Genomic DNA, 19587 nt, shown 5'->3' with positions numbered 1-19587 from the left:
AATTTCGCTCCACAAGACCCTCTTTTTTTTCTCACCTTATTTTTTACATCACAGCTTTTGTTGGTGTTTATCTTGCAATACCATCTCCTATGTAACATTGGTGCACATGTGGTTTCATAATGACTATTAATCTACTTCAAATCAAATGTTGAAATTGTACCTACACAAACGTCTAACACATACCGTGAAGTATGTTCTGTGTCACCAAAAGTTATCATTTGTCTGCTGTCAGCTCTGAACTTGAGTTAAAGTGCAGAATATTAAATTAGGTTTCACTAACTTATTTAATTTGGTCTCCCTGGACTCTGGGGCAGATGTTTAATCATTACCTCACCAAAACACTGAAACCTTCAGTCTTTCAGTCATGTTTTAAAGGACTGGTACTGTTCATTTAAGGTACTTAAATGAACAGTGTGGAAAGAATACACACACACATGCACGTATGTTTTGTTAGAATCGCTGGTTGTCCCAGGGTATACCATTACTACTTCTCATCATCTTGTTGTTCTTCGGTGCGCTGTAAAGGGACCATCGATCTAATGAGGAACATGTAAGAAAAACAAGTACACAGCTTAGTGCAGCTCGGTGCCAAGTGATTGCTAAACACTCAAATCTCTTTTTGTTTTTGTGGTCTCACGTAAGAAAAAACAATGAGGGCATGCCAAGACATGAAGCACGACTGCAATAAAGAACATGGAGCAACACACATATAACCTGTTAGGTCTGTATCTTCTACGTTCAGCCTGAGGTCATGCCAGGCACTCTGCCAACAGAGGCTGTGGTGAAATGAAGAGCCATTTTGAGCAAGTATCCAGAGAGCTTTGATGGAAATGGCCTCCAAGTACTACTAGTTTCTGAGGTGTACAGAAGGATAGTCTAGTCATTTTTTAAAAAATGTATATACAGTGGATGAAATCACCGATTAGGGAACTCACATGAGTTTGAGAAGATGATGAAAGGCCCTGTCCACATCCAAAGAATATTTCAGGTTTAAGCAGCTGGTGTTGAATGCAGAGAAAACCTTTATATTGAGTAACCTAGATGGCACTGAAAGTGGTTGATGTGATTGAGCGTCGCTGCCAAATCAGCTGTGGGATCAGTTGAGGTATCCTCCGAGTCAGGGATGGAGGGTGCTTTGTGCTTCTCTGCACTCTACTTCAGTGTTTGCCTGCATAGCTTAGCCCAGCTAAGTAGCTCGGCGCCTGACGCACACAAACACACAGCACTACAGGGTTGGATCAGTAAGTCGTCCGGCCGGTTTGTATTTCTGACGGAGACACACACATCTAGAGCACTGTCCCATTTACTGAAGGCTGGCACACGCCACACACACTCCCAGGGTCACATGCCTGACTGTGTAGACACACTTCAGCAAGTCAAAGGTCTTATGAAGCTGCATGTGGAAACAGATACACACACACACACACACACACATATATATACAGTATATATATAGTATAGTGTATATATATAGTATAGTGTATATATATGTATAGATAAATATATATTTCTTGAAGATATGCTGTTACACAATGCGTGTACCCATTTGCTGAATATACCCTCACGTAAAGGAGTTCATGTTATTGTGTTAGACACCTGTTGAAACATAGAAGACTTCGTCATGATGAGACATGCGTCTACGCAGGTGCAGGTGTACAGACAGCTGAATGAGCAGCTGTGAATGACGACCAATTACACACATTCATTTTGATATATATATATCTATATATATATATATATACATATTTACACAGTTTCCATGATATAATATGTATTGTAAACTATTTGTGATGTTGTTTAACTGCATCGTGTTCCTGGAACTAAACGTGGGACTGTTTGCCAAAGTAAGGAGATGTCAACAGTGTCGACGGCAAGATTAAACGTGCTTGCACATGTGTATGACGCGTCGCGCAGCCCAGACCACAAGCAAAGCTAAGCAGCTTTGAGCCCTAGTCATTTCAACTGTATGATCAAAATCCCAGGATATGTCTCCAAACAAAGCCAGCAATTCAGCAGTGGGTTCGCTCTGCACCTCAACCCTGTCCCGCTCTCTTTTCACCAAGCCTCGGATCCAGTAGCAGCCAGGGGAATTGTACATGGTACAATGGGACCATTGTATGTCCTGTGGTAACACCATAATTGTTACAATCTTCCTATTCAGGTGAAAAACACACCCACTTTTGACTCTCAGTGACATTTTGAGGGGCCTGTGGCTTTCAGTGATGTTGTATTAATCAGATATAATAAAGAAAAACGTGGGTGGCTCGCGCACCTGAGTCTGTGGCTGGAGCCTGAATAAGCTCCTGTTTGTATTTTCACGTGTGTCTGTGTAAGCCAACGTCCAGACCACAAGCATCCGCGGGGCAGGAGTGACGGATTTAATAACTTTCAATGTCCACAATGTGGATCAGTGATCTGTGACGAAAGAACAGCTCACTGGAGAAGTTTAATAATTCTTTGCTGCCAATCTGAAGCCCCAAATGAGTAATTATTTTTCCACTGGGGTGATATTGCCAAAAAAATCAGGCCAATCAAATGCTAAAGAAATAAACATGCTGAAATGAGTACGACTAAATTCTCTGACACCGGGCTTCTCTTTTTGGCTCTGTTTATTTTATTCTTTCTCTGTCTCTTATCATGGGCCTTTGTATTTAATGATAGGGATGTCAGCCCCCTCGTCCTCCCCACGCGCCTGCCACATCCTGGAGAGATAAATCACTACTACAGGCCTGCGGCTGGGAGTGGCCAGTCAGGAGGAAACAGTATGGAAGCCTGGGTGGCTTGTCAGCTTCCAGCTCTTAGTTGAGTCTAGAGCAGGTCTGTGAGGAGCTTCCCTGACTTTCATCCGTTTAGGAAACATCTGGAATCATCTGCCGGTTGAATGAAAGTGTGCAGGCGCGTGTATGTGTCTTCCAGGAGGTTTGCCAGGAATGTTATCATTGTGTAAAGATTAAGCTCGCTGTCCAGAAAATAAATTAAGGAAATTCACTGGTGTGTTGCCAATAGATGTCTGGGCTTTGACATCATCTCCAGTGAAAAAAAAAAAAATTCAACTGAAGATCAACAAGTCATTTACGATCAGTCTCCTCCTCATTACTCACGACAGGGCGGCCCGCTACACAACTGTGTGTCATATCTCTGTGAGAGATTACGCACTTAATGTTCAATCGTTTGCAGCATTTTCTGTGGCGTTTAACTTGTCAAAGAATAAACAGCTTACAAGAGCCGGAGAGTTGAGAACAGTTGAGTGGGCACTGCTGCTGCTCTTTAAAGTGGATATTGTATCCATGTGAGCAGGTGAGCAGACAAAGCCTGTGGCGGTGCAGCATGTCCCCCCATGCCCGAGTTAAGACGTCGGGCCTTGATGTGTTGACAGAGGCAGGTCAGGAGTCACACCTGCCGATAAAACACCTCTCTCTCTCTGTGCACGAGGTGTTGTCACCTCAAACAAAAACTGGTTGCAGCCTCTGTCTGACTGACAATACCTGCAGTCTGCACAGAGAGTCGTCCAATCCCTGTGAAGAGCGCTGAGAAAAACATGTAAGGACTATCTGTGTTCAGGTCTTTGATGTGTGACTGTGGGCTAAAAACCCCCACACCTCCAAGAAAGCAACTTAAAAAAAAAAGACAAATACCAAAAATGATTATATTTTTAGCTCGGCTGCTGTGTTTTTTTGATCCCGTTCAGTTTGTTTTTAAAGCCGCTAGTTCATAGTAGTCTCTTCAATTAACGCAAGAACATGTAATCATTCTTTTGGATGAAAATCACCGAGCGGTTTAGTTTTAGAGTGGAGTGGTTTTCACGCCACAGCAACAACAACTTATAAAAATATCATACAAGCATGTCATCCTCCTGTCCCCCTGCTCTTCATCTACACAGTGTGTAAATACCCTCAAACATAACAGACATTTCTGTCAGACATCACAATCCAAACATTTTTACAGTGTTTTTGCTGTTCTGTGCCATGTTATTCGTAACAAACTAGGTATGTAGGAAGAGTTGCTGTGTTTGCACCGGGGAGAGGATGTTCAGATCAGGCTGCAACAGCATCAGGGGATGTGATTTTTGGGAGTATGAGGGAGGATGTTTTTCCTCCTGTGTGGTGACTTCTGACCTCCACCATCCTCTCCCAACCTGCTTCACCTCTGTCCTATTGTAACTCTTATCAAATCCCTGAATGTTGAACATATATTCAGTACAGTGGCCTGTACAGGAGATGAAGCTGGCTCTGCCTCACATTGGAGCCGCCTCCCGCAGTTCTCATAATTGTTTTGTCTCGTTTGACCCCTTTGTACGGTAAGTTTCCCATTAGTCTATATGCAGACAGGTTCTCATGCCTCGACAATGTCCCTTTCCACCTCCCATTTATCTCTACCTAACCCGAATCATCACCTGCATATCCAACTGCCCCACAGTGCTGCACACAGTATAAATGGCTCCCTCTTGTACTGCACAGTACCTCAGCTCCTGTGCTTGGGTGTTTTGTCAGAGCTGTGTGACTCTCTCGCCTGCTAAGACAACACAGCGTTGTCCTTCGGGTGCACCGTGACCCCTGTTGATCACACTCGGCCGAGCTGCGCTTGTGCCGCTTCTCATCTTCGCTAACACACACTGACATGGTCCTTTGATGTCATGAGGAGCAGCATGGACCTGGGACCGGCCCAACAAAAGCAATCTGATCCTCGGCTGATGTGTTCAAGCATGCCTGCGGCCTCCAACAATGCACTAGGACAGCGAGGGCCCCCTTCTATGAGTCTAAGAATGAACCTGCACGTTGTTCACTGGGAACTAGACGTGCGAAGAATTCGATAAGAGGATGCTATTTTGTGAATATGGCAAACTTTCTTTTTTTTGTCAACTGACTTAAAGCCTTTTATTTTGTTAGACCAGTTTTAAATGATGTCCTAGCAAATCTGATATGAATCGAATTCACATGCTACCTCCAGAAAAATGGCCATGTCCTTACATACTAAAGTCTGATGCTGTCTAAAGCTTTTTTCTTCTCCAACCTTTTATGCTACCAAATAACTACCATATATAGTAAAAGGTTATTTAATACCCTATATAAGTTAAAAGATTAATTGAGTACAGTGTGACCACAGGACACTTTCCAGTCATGACTTGCTGTCTTGCATTTTGTGCTCATTTTCACTGAGCGTTACAAACCTGTGTGTATTCATCTCATACGATGCAGCCACCAGCTCTTCACCTACTTTCTTCTCTCGGCAATTCCCTACATACCAAACAACAGGCCAAGCATAGAAGAGTGCCAGACAGGCTGCTCGAGAGACACAGTAGACTCTGGGTTTGTTACGAGTTACCTTGAGGATGTGAATTTGCATCCCTGCTGACTGGGGAATGATTCGCTACTTAAATCCCCAAAAACAAAAACAAATGACAACGGTATGTGTAGCACAGGAAAACAGCAAACGTGTAAAACAGAGGAGAAATGTCAGGAAATCCATTTTACTGTCTTGTAACTAAATTAAAAAAGTGATGGTTATTTTTTGGAGCTTTTTTTTCTTTTCTCTTTTAAAAGACAGTTGAAGTCAGTAAAACCACAAAATAACTAGAAACAGACAAAATTGAAAAAGAAAATGAATAAAAAAAAAAAAAGAAATGCTAAATCAGACATTTCTTTTGATCTTTGACTGAACAAAACATAAAAATTTGTTCAACAAATTAAAATGGTCTGGACAACAATAATAGTAACCAGCAGCGCATCTTTGAAGCTCTCGTTCTCTTTGTCTGTACAGCGTAGTACACAGGATGATAGCAAACAGCAGAGGGACTTCTTTTCTCCATGTAAATAGCTTGTTTTTGTGGAAAGGTGCAAACAAATCCTCCACAACTCTTTACTGTTTGATTTACAGTATGTACAGTCAGGTCATGGGTACAAATAATGGTATCAGCTAAATAATAACTAACATTTTACATATTATTTCTTATTTTTGAAGCAATCCAAGGCTTTAACCTAATGTTAAGGGTTAATGTTTAGTGTACAAACCACCAGAGCATCCCATGTGCCAAAATCTCTGCAGACGCATTTGGAAACGTTAAATATGCAAAGCTCACCCAAAACAGCATTTGCATACGAAAAAGTAGGAACTGTGAGTCTCAAGCCAGACATACTATTTGTCATCTTGACATTCCAGTCTGTGTTGTGTGTGTGTGTGCTGTGTTTATACATTGACTCATATGTATGCATAAGGCAAGTTAGGGCAGCTCGAACCCCGCTGGATGTCTTGTTCTGAACTCTAGGTCTTGTGTTTACCTCTTTCCTCATGGAGAGCATGGAGGAATAAAGCCTTGCTGCAGTGGCGACCTGGTTCCATGTATCTGTCTGGGATCATATAGATACAAAGAAATTTAAACTCTTCTTCTATTTAACAAGTGGAGAGAGCAATTTATGAATAAGAAATTTAGATATACTTCGTAATTATTAAACGAGTGGTGCTTTATGATTGGCAGGTTTAACACAGTGAAGGCTTTAGCTGGCAGGACTGCATTAAACTCAAACTAAATATTTCTCAGAATATGGAACAGAAATGTGCCAGTGTCTCTGCCAAAAGACTAAGCAGCTTCCGATGTCAAGTATGTACCTCACTGAGCTCAATTTCAAAAACATCAAATCATCTTCTTTCAGTTTTTCACGCTTTCTGCTTTGAGATCGCTCAACACATTCACAGGAAGGGAAATTTTTTTTTCCACACCTGCACAAAACACTTCCTTTTTTGTCTTCAAAGTTTACACCAGCGTGAGTGTGCAACATTGTGCATCACTGCCAAAACAAGGCCCACATATGACCTCAGTGCAGAGCAACGCAGCGTATCCCATCCTCTACATCTGGTTCACTTTAGCTTCAGCATCAACAAGTGCTTCCACCTCCGCAGATCGGCTGCAAGCCTTTTCTCTCTCTCTCTCTCTCTCTCTCTCTCTCTCAAAAGCAGAACACATATGAATCATGGAGGATGATGTGCAAGAAAGCTTTGCAGATCACTCTGAAAGCATAGCACCCAATGTATATTTCATGAGGCATTAGATGCAGTGTTATTCATGCCGGTCTTCTCTGCTGTTTTATTTGGGAGACAGAGGGCTGAACAATGGATTCATGGCATAGTGATGGGAGCTGGAATACCAAGAGTCCACAAAAGCTCACAAGCACCCTTTATTTACTGGAGGGGTCCATTCATAATTGTATTAAGTGATTTTCTGTGGAGGAATTGTAAACCATTCTGAGGAATTTCTTTACATAGAGATGACTCATTTTTGGTTCAGGCTGAGCTGAAAGAGGGCTGGAAACAGTGGGTGTAGTTGTGGGCTCTGAAAGATGCTATTGCATGACAGACTTTTTTTTTTCAACAGCTGAGAAACAAGAGGTAGGAAAAAAAAAACATTGAAAAACGGGTCTGAAATTCACAATATAGCAACGACGACTACTCACTCAGACGCTGTATGTTCAGAAGACAAGAACGCATTCACATAACCACCTTAACATTGACCTAACCCCATCCATAAACCTCCATCTACTGCAGTCTCTGTGTCCCAAACAACGATGCATTTGTTTCCCATGTGAGAAGTGGAAAATGAAGGAGACTGCAGTCCTATACTATAACTCATTGGAAACAGACGGGGTCACAGGTTTTGGTTGTAGTTCATAACAGCGAAACTTGCTGAGTATCACCCCCATGAGTAATCTCTTAGTCTTAATAGACCAGCTGCTGCATTCTGCAGAGATGAATGCAGGTAGCTTGCCAAGGAGCAAGCGCTTGCTTCTGTGACATGTCAAAGGTATTTATTTGAACAGACAAAATAGTTTACTATGGAGGATTTACAGCAAACCAGGCTGCCATACATCTCCTGAGACATTCCTCTGGATGAACGGTTCGTGACAAATCGTACTCGAGGCAGATTTTTTGGGGGGATATCTTTTGCCGTTAAATGCATATTTAAACATTGTTCTTTATTGTATGTTAAATTAAGCGTGCTTGTAACAAAAGTGTAAAACCATAAAGAAAAAGAAGGGAGCATTTCTGGATTTCTGGCCTGCAACTTTACAGTGCTTGGCTGTAAAGGTAGACAAAAATAGCAACTACCTGGGGAGTACTGAGCAGCGAAGTATTCGTGAGCTAAAAAACCAACTATTTCTCTCAAGGGGAAGTGGAGATGAAAATAGCTCTAAAACAATAACCAAATAGGGCCTAAATCCAACATGTCATCGGAAACAGTCTGATCTGAAAAGGCTGGATGAAAAACTGCCTTCTAACGTCATTGTATGATACACATCATTGTACAAACATGCATACGTTAGGGGTGAACGATATCCTTAAAATTACACGATATTTAACCAGAAATCTGTGATAATGATATATAAATATTGATTTATATATGATTTATAATAATGATTTAGAAAGATGTAACTTTTCGTTGGTGATTGCAACTTGCAGGCAGCAGAATTAATAGTGCAAAAAAATCAAGGACATTTTCCATCCCCTTTTTTCCACAAAGTACTGACAGAGACTGTGCGTACAAGCACTGAGTAACACTTCAGGTTACTCAGAAAAAGCAGCTTTCTCAAGTAATCAGGGAAAGGCGTTTAAATGTAAACCTGGTTACTGGAAATCTGCGTATACATAAATGCAATTTGATTTCTCCTCCAGAGAGAATGCTGACTGGCTCACGGATTTTAACTGTATGGTGACAGGAAAGACCTCTTTCCTTTCTTTCTTTTCTTTTTTGAAAAGATACACAGCACAAACTCTCTGAAAGAAACTAATCCAAGGTGAAAAGGGAACGATTTCTACGACGGCACTTTTATGTTAGTCCCATTTTCAGTCTGCTTCAGGCTTTAGACTTGATTTTAAAATGAAATGGTGTACTTCGTGGGACAAATCAACCTGGGGAAAAATGTGTGCTAGCAAGTGTAAACGCATCACGCGTCATTCTGTATCTGATACACTCATATTTGATACTTTTGAAAATGTAAAAAAGTAAACGTATTATTGTGGATGGTATGATTTGGCACACTTCTAATTAGCATATGTGTGTTAAACTTTATTTAAGGCTACACATTTTGGGCATTAACATGCAGAGAAGACATATAGAGAAGAAAACAGTTTCATAATGGGACACAGCTACAAAAGAAAAGCACCAGGGACAGAGAGAAATAATAAAAGCAAGCAACGGAGACGCAGTAAGCAAATCCAATTTAGCCATATGTGATCCTATCTCTTTGTGTTTGCATCAAGCACTTTGTGAACTTTGAACTGAACGGGACTGATCGACTCTTTTCCCCATGTCAGGCCCTTCCTGACTACCATCCCCGAAAAGACGAGCAGCCAGGGTGGGACACAATGAGGGAAAGAGATAAAATGTGCAGAGTGCGGGAGAAAGGGAAAACTAAAGAGTGAGGGGATAGGGAGGTGATGAAGTGAGTGGAGACTTGAGAGGGGAGTCACAGGACATTCCTGAGCCAGCTGTGGGTTGGAGGGGGAATTCTCACTGAATGCCTGACAAATAAAACAAGACACAGGCTATTTCAGTATTCCAGGCAATAACCCACTGGCACATTGCAACGGAATGAGGGGGAAAGTATGATTTTGGAAGGAAAAAGACGCCGGCTAATGAGAGAACCAGCAGGCTGCACAGTCCGGTAAGGCAGGCCTTTAACCGCAGCAGTCCAGCGGTTAACCTTTCACTGCCTCTCCCTCTCCTGTCTCCTTTAAAACGGAGACAGAAACTGGCATCCGCAGTAGCGGTTCTTCGGCCCTGACAGCACACACATTCCTCTTTCACAGGCAGGTGGTGGGGCTGTTTAATAAATAAAGGATTTGATGGAAGGAGTCGGTGACGAAGGGATGAGTCCAAGGCCATAACAGACTGTAAACAGCAGAGTCATATTATGGCTACTGCTCCTCAGGGGACATCTACTCTAAACTCGATGTTAATGACACACCCATTCATTTTAAATGCTTCTGATTAAACTTACAAATGACCTCGGTAAGATTTTTTCCATATGTCCATTGCTTTTGGCAAATAATTTAAATAGCTAAAGTTATTTAATTACTACTTCAACTGTTTTTATTTTACTTTTAGCTACTGAATAATCTAATAAAATACAGTCAAACTGTTCTTTAATAAATAAATCAATATATTTGTTGCTGACAATGTGAAACGAACTGGACTCTAATGAGATTCCAGTGAATTTAAGTGTTTTTTAAAGCCTCATATGTCATAATAGAAAGTTCAAAAACTCGATAAGCAGCTAACATTTGTGCACGTCAGATAATCCTGATAACTATTAGAGCATTTTTTATATTTTTTTGTTAACATTTTCATGTTTTATTTAATGGTTTAAAATACATCACTAAATATCCTACTCATGATTTTCTTTAGTTTGTATGTTTTTAAAAAAACAGTTAACAGGTGGCAAAATGAGACTATAGAGGTTGTTGGGAAGATTAAACATCACCACTGCCAACGGAAAAATCCCACTGGCTTTTTGTCAATGGAACCAAACCTGTGGGTTGGCTTAAATACCCCTAGAGCACTTCAAAGATAAAAAAAAGTTCATTTTAAAGGCTTGTCATGATTGGGATTGTGCTTGTTTTCACCTCATGTAATACTGTAGATCATTTTACATGTGCAGTAATAGTCCCTTCTTCTATTCATGGAACCATTCACCCCCACCTTGTGATCTAAGAATCATTTGGCCTTGTTTTCCATCTTGTGATACAACAGTGCCATTTAATACGTCAGACTTGGAGATCTCGATCTAAGTTCCACGTAACGCACTCACATTCACTTTGTCATGTCTCATCTTACTCCAGGGCAGTGGCAACAACCCCGGGGTAGTGATAAAACACATCGACCACAGTCTTTAAAGTACCTTTTGTGTCATGCGGTACGGCAGGGGCTTTCTGGTGAGCCGTACTCCACTGTTGCCAACCAGAGACAGAGGATGGCGGCCATGTGTGTGAGCAGGCTGCCACATCACAAGCCTCCCTCCCCGCCAAAGTCTTTGTGATCTTCCCAACAGCGTGCATGCTCGCCTGTGCTCCTGCGCACACTTTTTCCTTCCTTTGCCCCTCCTTAACCACATAGATGAGAGGACAAGAGGGATGACCGTTTCAAAGGGAGAATCTTACATCTTTTATTTATTCTTGGTTATCTGTCAGAATAGCCTCAGAGGAAAATTGTGGGGGTCGCAAAGAACAAGGGAAAAGCAAATATAACCATCAATAGTGCTTTAATGTGCATTTCAACGCACAGGGAAGTTTTTGATGAACAGTTAATCAGTTTAGTGCCATGCGCACACTTCCTTTACACTATGTCAAAAGCCACATCCTCGAGCTGAGTCACTCATTTAGGATGACAGTTGCTGGTAGACCACTGCAACCGCATCCACTGTCCTTTTTTTTCCTCCATCTACTCATCCCAAATCTCCGCCCTCTCCTCTCTTTCCTCAGCACTAGAATTAGTTTGCACATGCTGCACCACTCTTAGCGGGTTAAAGCATGAGTGACGTAAATCACAGACGTTTTCAAAGGCTTTTGGTTGCGAATGCTTGTTGTGTGGTGATCTCCGCTAAACTGTTTGGGATAAGAGTATTAATGTGGATAGTGAATGTGCTTCATGGAAACAGCCCATGTGGCAGAAAAAGTTCAGTCCCTGCTCCGTATCCCACATCACTGATGGAAATGATTAAGTATATTGAAGTGTAATTCCACCCCCCTCGGCTTGGCTCCTAAAATAGAGAAACTGAGAGGAGGGCGGCTGGCCTGCGTGGAGGGCTGTGTTCCTCTGACTGGAGCATAGCAGCAGCTTGTTATTAGGCTGATGGTCGACCCATCGCCACAGCAGCGGGCCTGCCATGTGGGGGAGAGAGGCATGGCATCACTCAGTCAGGGGCCCCTCTCCCCTGCAAAAAGTCTTGCATTGCCAACATGTGGTTTTCTACTGTATTTCAAAGACATTCCTTACATCTGAATGTCAACACAAACACATGCGCACGTGCTTGTACACACACACAGTGTCCTTTAATGTGTAGATTCCAACAACAGAAGAGGCAGAGGCTTTGAAATTAATGTTACGATTGGCTCAGTATCTCCAAACATCCAGTTCACAGTGCTGGTTTACACGTGTTAAACATGTTTGGTTACTCTATTCACAATTGTGAGTGATGGTGAGGCTGTCACGAGGGTGATATTTTTCATGTTAACACCCATCTGGCCCAGATGGACAGGTCTGGTTAGTGTGTTCACTGGAGGTTGGTTGGAAATTAGGCATGAACAGCTGAAAGATTTCAAAGGATGCACAGATTACGCTGCATAAACAGCATTTACTTCAACCACCTGTAGGTTGCAGATTCCAGCTTGTAATTTGGACTGCTGCTAAAAGACAAGGCAATTCCTACAATGACAGCAAGACACTGATCTGTCTCACTGGGGTTAACCAAACAAGACTGGCCACAACCACATTTCAGATGTTAAAACGCTTCTTATACAGACAAACAAATAAAATTATTGATCTGTGAAAAGGACTGACATCAGACTGAGGTCAGCTTTTAAGTCAGATTTGAGTTTTGCTACCTCTAATAGCATGGTGTAACGGATGCACCCTAACCACAAAAACAATTTGGCCTATAAATGGCCTTGATGTGCTCTTGACGTCCATGAACATGCTTCTTTTCGAAAACATTTCACTAATTCTGAAACTGCGTGACTTTACCACTGTTAAAAGCAACGGCTTCAAAACCTCAAAAACACACATATCACTCCATAACCAGGATGCAGCGGAATTAAGCAAAATGCATATTGAAAAATTACCTCGCAGAACTCTGGTGGCAGACTCTTGCATCATATGACTGCAGAATAAAACTGTGAAGAAGCTGCCAACGAAAGACAAAAAGAGTTTATAAGCCACCATATCATCTGATTTGAGAGTCGTGTGATGATCTTCGGGCCTTGCAGTTATGAAATGCCCATCTGTGTGCACATGATAAGTTCAAGACACGGTTATTAAACTGCCCTTAAGAGACCAACCTTTGCTGCAGTGTCATTAGTACACTTAGTGCTGCAGCCTCATCACATGCTCCAACCACAAACTAGTGACTCCCTATGACTTAGTTCACAATGCTAATTGCTAACCTTTAATTCTGATCAGAAAGGTTTGTGCAAACTCTGTGTTGCTCCATGTGCTGCACAATAGTAATCTGTGACCACACGCTTTAGGCCAACAGATCTCCTCACAGATATGGAAAAACGTATGACTCATATAACCTGAAACTGACGCCGTTCCTGCGAACTGGTGCTATCTGATTCATCTATATGTTTTTAAAATCATCATAACTGACATGGCATTAGTTGCGATATCTCTTCTGTTGCATCTGGCCAGTGCTTCTTCAGCATAACTTCTTCCCATTGACTGTAGTTGACATTATTGATGAATTAATTTAGCTGATTAATTGTATTTGAACAGAGATTTCATGTTGATTCAGATTGCAAACAAAACTAACTACTGATTTTTATCAACTGTGAAGAAGATAATTATATATAAATACCTGTTTTAAGCCAAGATCTAAAACTTAAAAGCCAGCACTGTCAAATATAGTTTCACAGATGTGGAATGGACACAGTTGGACCAAGTGCACTTCTGGTAGGTTGGTTTGATGATAGTGTAGCAACAAGCTGCAATCACAGTGCCCCCTGAAAAAACATTGTGACCTGATCCAACTGGTTCCAGAGCTGACCCAAAGACCCAGAATAGGACGTATGCTATGGGACAGATGTTTCTGGTGGCTTTTCATTTTCTTTCTTTCTTTTTTTTGTTTTTTTTTTGCGAACCACGGCCCTGTGCTACTCGACATTGCTCCCCAGAACAACACCTCTTCTCCACCCTTAATCTCCATAAATAAATGCGTTAAATTAAATAAATCTCCCAAAAGACCCTGGAGTCTCACCTGATTCCCTGCTGTGTTTGCCCTCCCCCCTGGCTGATCCCATGGAACCGCCGTTAATCTGAGAGGGAACGTTGGACAGAGTCTCCTTTTAATTATCAGAAAACTCTGGCTGGCTTGGATAATGGATTCCAAATGCTGAACTCGGGTAGGCGCGGGTGCGGGGTTGGAGGAGGTGTCCACGGGGGGAACACGAGATCAGGAGCGGGAGGATGAGAGGAGAGCGAGCAAAGAGATATGAGTCCTTCTCAGGTTCTGACCTTTGGCTGCCCCAATGCTCATGTGCTTTGCCACAGATTGAAACCAGATTGACTGTGTTAGCCAAGAGTGACAGAATAATCTCACTGACAGAATTGCACACAGCTCAGTAGAGCTATCCTCCCCCCTAGGGCTATCTTTCTGGGATATTTTATATGCTCCAGAGATCTTCAACTCAAGCTGATATTACTGATAGTAAAAGTCTCCACTCCAAGACTCGCAGTATGCTGAAACTAGCAAATTTCTCTGTCCACTTACTAAAACAACTTTCCCCCAGGACCAGAAGCTCATCAGCATTTATCTTCATAGAAATAGATGAATGAATTGGAACCATAATCGTTTATGTGCTGTCCTCCTCTCTATTCCCAAGACACAGTGGGAGCGCAACAAAGACAGGGAGATCTAACCGCCCGAAGGCTTAACGCTGAAGCAAAAATAATAGAATCACACATAAACAAAACACAAGCTGATCATTATGGCTCCAAATACATCACACATACAAATATGTTCACACACGCAGACTATAGGACCACCCCTGAGAGTTGACCTGACCATGCCCCCACTGCTCAGCGCTGGCGTGCGTCCAGATCAAACTGGGCCTCTCTGTAGGGAACATCGGAGGGCTGAGGCCGTGTTGCTTAGCAGGCGCCGAGAGGGCGGCAGGCTGCCAGTGGTCAGTCCCTGCCGGAGCTTCTGGGAATGGTGTCACACTCACACTAACCCCCATCCTCACACTAGCCTGCTCCTGGGTTCGTGGCACCATGCAGAGGTCGAGAAAGAACAGCACTCCCACGACTGAGCAGCTGGACTTACTGTCACGGATGAGCTCATTCTGGCCAACATCCAGGCAAGAGGCGAGTCAGACCCCTGACGTCTGAGCTGTCTCCATGAAGTCACTCTCTGAGCACAGATTTACACACAGCAGCAGCACACAGGCTCACAAACATAATCTTGAGACATTCTGAGGTTCATCTGAGGCCAGAGTGATGACAGGAAGAGGAGGTACATCTTAACTGGACCGAGACTGAAACTAACTGCACGCTCCACGACCAAAGACGTATGAGGATAGTATCCGAATAAGAGATGAGATGGATTGGCAAAAGAATAGAAAGAAAGCAACACATTTCATAAAAAAATGCAAAGAGATTTAAGGAGGCATAATAAAAAGTGTGTATTTTTAAGGCTAAATTTAGTCTTATTATCAGCCTAACCAGACTACTGAGAAGAAAATAACAACGAACCTTATCTGACAGAAAGACCTTAACAACCCAGAGCGATGTTAAGTAAGCAGCCCGAGCTTCTTTCATCAGACACAGTACGGAGGAAGACATTTCCCAGAAGGCCAGAAGGAACTCAGCAGGCCTCTTGATATTATTTTAACCCAAACAGAGCGGCGGGCTGACAACCTCCCCTCCTGCTCCCTTGCTCAATAACACAAGCGCACGTGTCCCTCGCAGGTCAGATCGATAATGCACATGTGCACGTGCACACAAGTACAAGTACACACCAATGCGCTGGGAACATAAATTATAGGCGCATGATAATGCTAAATACTGAATAGCGAATGAGGAATCTGGGAGGTGCTAGAGCTGATAACAGCTGTCAGACTCTTCCAAGACAACAGTGATAAGGAAGGAAAGCTAATTGGAGGCTGGCTACTCTCTGACCAGAACAGTCCTCTGAAAACATGAGCCCAGGAATCTGTTTGATAGGTCTAATTAACGTTGCCAGATTTGCAGAAACTACTTGAATATTGTTGTAATGTTGGCAAATGCCTTTAGGGAAATGGTGAAAACAAGACATACTCAGAATCCTCACAATGCATAGTAACAAAGTTACAGAGGTCAACACATAAATATGACCTCTCCATTCAATTAGCTAAATTATCTGTGTGCTGCCGATATAAAAACACACTGCCCATTAACCTGTGGTCTATAAAATGACACAGGCTGAGCAATTAACCCATATACCCAAACATATCCAGCTGCCCCCAATTCCAAATGACTATAATTCCAAACAACATAGTAATTTCCTAGGCAGAGAGCGCATGCCTGGTGTGCTGCTGATTATGGCTCTTTGGAAACTTATAAAGACTGTGGTTTCCTGAAGGGAGCCCACATCAGCTGTCATATTCATAATTATAGCACTTCTGCTATTTCTATCAGTCATATAATTATCATATTCAGTCGATCCTACCTAAACTTAGTTTTCTCCAAATCCAAAATTTTTAAGCTTTTGTTATAGTTGTAGATGCATGATGTACATAAATTGCAGTACTGTGTATATTGCTTTTCTTTTCAACCTCTTTTTCAGCAGAGGCTGTGCCCAGAGTGTTTTACTTAACCATTGATTGTGGAGCAAGACATGTCCAAGCACATAAAATGTGTGCTGCTGCCTTTATATAAACATTACATATGGGTTTGGGACAGCTTCCACTGACCACTGTCAATCAACACACTATATAAATTAGTGTTTTTCTGCTATAGCTTCAAACTTCAAACTAGCTTCAGCTTAAAACTCAGTCAGTAATTTATAATAATATGTTCAAGTCACATTTGGAGGGATGTAAGTAGTCTAGCAAATCTAGTTGTAACAGCTGCTCAACAGGGCCTCCACTCCATAAATTGGGGGCAATTAAGGCCTGAGCTGCACTAATGAACCCAACTAACAAGCTGGAGGAAGGTTGTTGCTGTTACACCAGGTGTCCAGGCCATACTCAGGAAATCCCAGCAGGACTAACACCTGGGAATAATAAACTGTGTGTGCAGACAACAGCTCCATCTTAGGGCTTGGCCATACTGACAATACAGCAAAAACTTCAGTATATAGAACATATACACGCTGAAGTGTAGCACCTTTATAAGGGGGTTCAACTGAGAAATCCACTGCACAATGGATTTATATTGTGCAAGTATAACTGTTCATATATGATCTATATAAATGAAAATATAAATTATTTCTCTTATCTGTGGTTATAAATTTACTTAAATTACAACATTTATATCATCAGTGGAATATAACTTACATATACCACAGTGTTTACCAATATTGTCCATCATAGCACAACTGCTACACAAAAGTCCACTTTTCATATAAAAGCATTGAATATTTTAGTCTTTCTGTATTTTGTCCATTGTGTGTTTAGATGAGCTGTAACTGCTTTTAACCCACATATATACAACATCTCTACAGCTAGAGAAAAAGCTATGAAAGAACAAAGGGTTATCATAAGGGCAGTTAGTTGAACACTTGCCTCTGTGTCCACCACAGTTGAGTTACTGATTGCGAAAGGGGAAGTGATTTTGATTAGGAGAGCTTCTGTGATGCTTGATACCAATGAGTGGATCATGAGAAAAATTAGAAACACACTGTTGTCTCTATAACGACGCCAGATTTAATGGTAAAACTGCACAAACAGTCACGTTGTCTTCATGACTCACAAAACAAGGACGAACCATAATCAAAATCATGAGCTCTGAAAGTTCTCTAACGTGCTGTATAATAGGAAAATGCTGCAATGATCTGTGAGAGATCATGCAACAAGTACATGTACGTACAATTTATTTGAGTTCACAAGGACGCTTGGATAGAGACACACAAACAACATTACTGCAGTGCACTACCGGTGCTGTAGAAAACCCAATCATGCTTTATATGAATCTGATTGTCACAAAACCCTATCACCCTCTCCCATCCATAACTCTTAACTCAGGCAAACTGCATGGGCACCACTTAATCATAATAACCACAACAGTGGAAAGTGCAAGAAGGTCTTTCCTAATATCACACCAATTGAGTCAATGAGGGAACAGCCCCCCCCTCCCCTCGCCACTTCTCTAAAAGGCCACCATTGTATGTGAAGAATTGCCATGGCTACTGGTGGCAAACTGTAAGCCTTTAAGAATTATTAGCATTCCTCTCCACCCTGAGCACTGTAGCAAAGCTGCTCGCTTTACCATCAATCCACCTCGGGAGAAACACATCATTTCTTTCATTAGCAACTACAGGAATTTCCATCTGGCTGAGAATTAATTAAAGTCGTATTATGGGCTGCAGCAATATTGAGCTACTACGACAAATTTAACAAAACCCATGGAGGGCAAGGCTGAATGTGGCCTTGTTACTGAGAGTTGTGAGAGGCTAGAAAAGCCACTTGTCAGAGACACAAAGTCAGCAGTTATGAGACAGGACAGCAATACGACGATTCTCATCATGGGAAAAATGTAATGTTGGTCATGACACACAGGTGTCAGAACACAGTGCATTGCAGCTTGCTGCGTATGAGGCCTCTGTAGTGACAGAATGGCCAGAGAACCCATGCAACAAAACCACCAGGTGGATTTAAAGTTGTGACTGATGGTGTATGTTAACATCCAATATTATTTATCATTAAAATGAAAGGCTAGTGGAGACCCACTTCAAAGCTGTATGAATGAAAGCCAATGGCTTCATAATTACTGACTGTTAAAAGATAACCGGAAAAAAAGCAGGGGGAAAAAAAAAAAAAAGTGTGGCAACGATGGTCAGATCTTACTCACGATGTGGCATCACACACACAGAGAATTAAAAGAGCCAAAACATATGGGATAAAAATTACAGAGATATTTTCTACCCAGTTTTATGAGGATCAAATTAGTTTCAGCTTCCATGTGAAAGTATGAATCTAGTTAAATCAATCATATTACAGAAAGAATGTAGTGCATTTTAATGATTACTAGCCTAGGAACTTATTGCAATGTGGGATGAACAATCGGAAACCACCTCATTCTAAAATAATGCAACAATTGCAGCTTTGTCAGTGTGTGACGAGGAAGCACAATGCAGACACTATCAGACTCTAATGACAAAGCCTGAACTGGTGGTGACACAACGGGTTCTGTTCCACAGGAAACCAGGGAGGCTCCACTATCAGGCCTGGGACTCCTCCAGCCCCTCACACCTCCAGTGATGCAGAAAAAGTAGGTCTGCATTGGACTCGAAGGGAAGCAAGGACCCAGTGGCGTTTCACGGTTTGAGTGTCTAAATGTCAACCGTTTCCCTGGAGCGTTCGCAAACTGTAGTTTCGGTTTCACCAGTCTTTTTTGTTCCAGGTCACTAGTAAACAACTGTATCAAAACCACTTCCAACTAGAGTGTGACGTGAGAAAGGTGATATACACAGAAAACTAAAAGGAAAGCTTTAAAGATGTGTTTATAGTTACAATTTTTCACTTTATTAATAGTGTTGCAGTCCTCAGACCTTCATCAGGAAAAAAACCACAAGAGCAAAACACTGCTAATAAAGTAAATACAAGTGACTTACAGTGTGCTGAATGTTTATGTTTAAAACAGTCTGTTTCTAATGTGCAGCATCTGTCAAAAAGTAATAACAG

The sequence above is a fragment of the Anabas testudineus genome, chromosome 8 (assembly GCF_900324465.2).
Source record: "Anabas testudineus chromosome 8, fAnaTes1.2, whole genome shotgun sequence".
Taxonomy (NCBI): domain Eukaryota; kingdom Metazoa; phylum Chordata; class Actinopteri; order Anabantiformes; family Anabantidae; genus Anabas; species Anabas testudineus.
The sequence above is the reverse complement of the archived record's forward strand: the minus strand, read 5'-3'. Positions refer to the sequence as shown.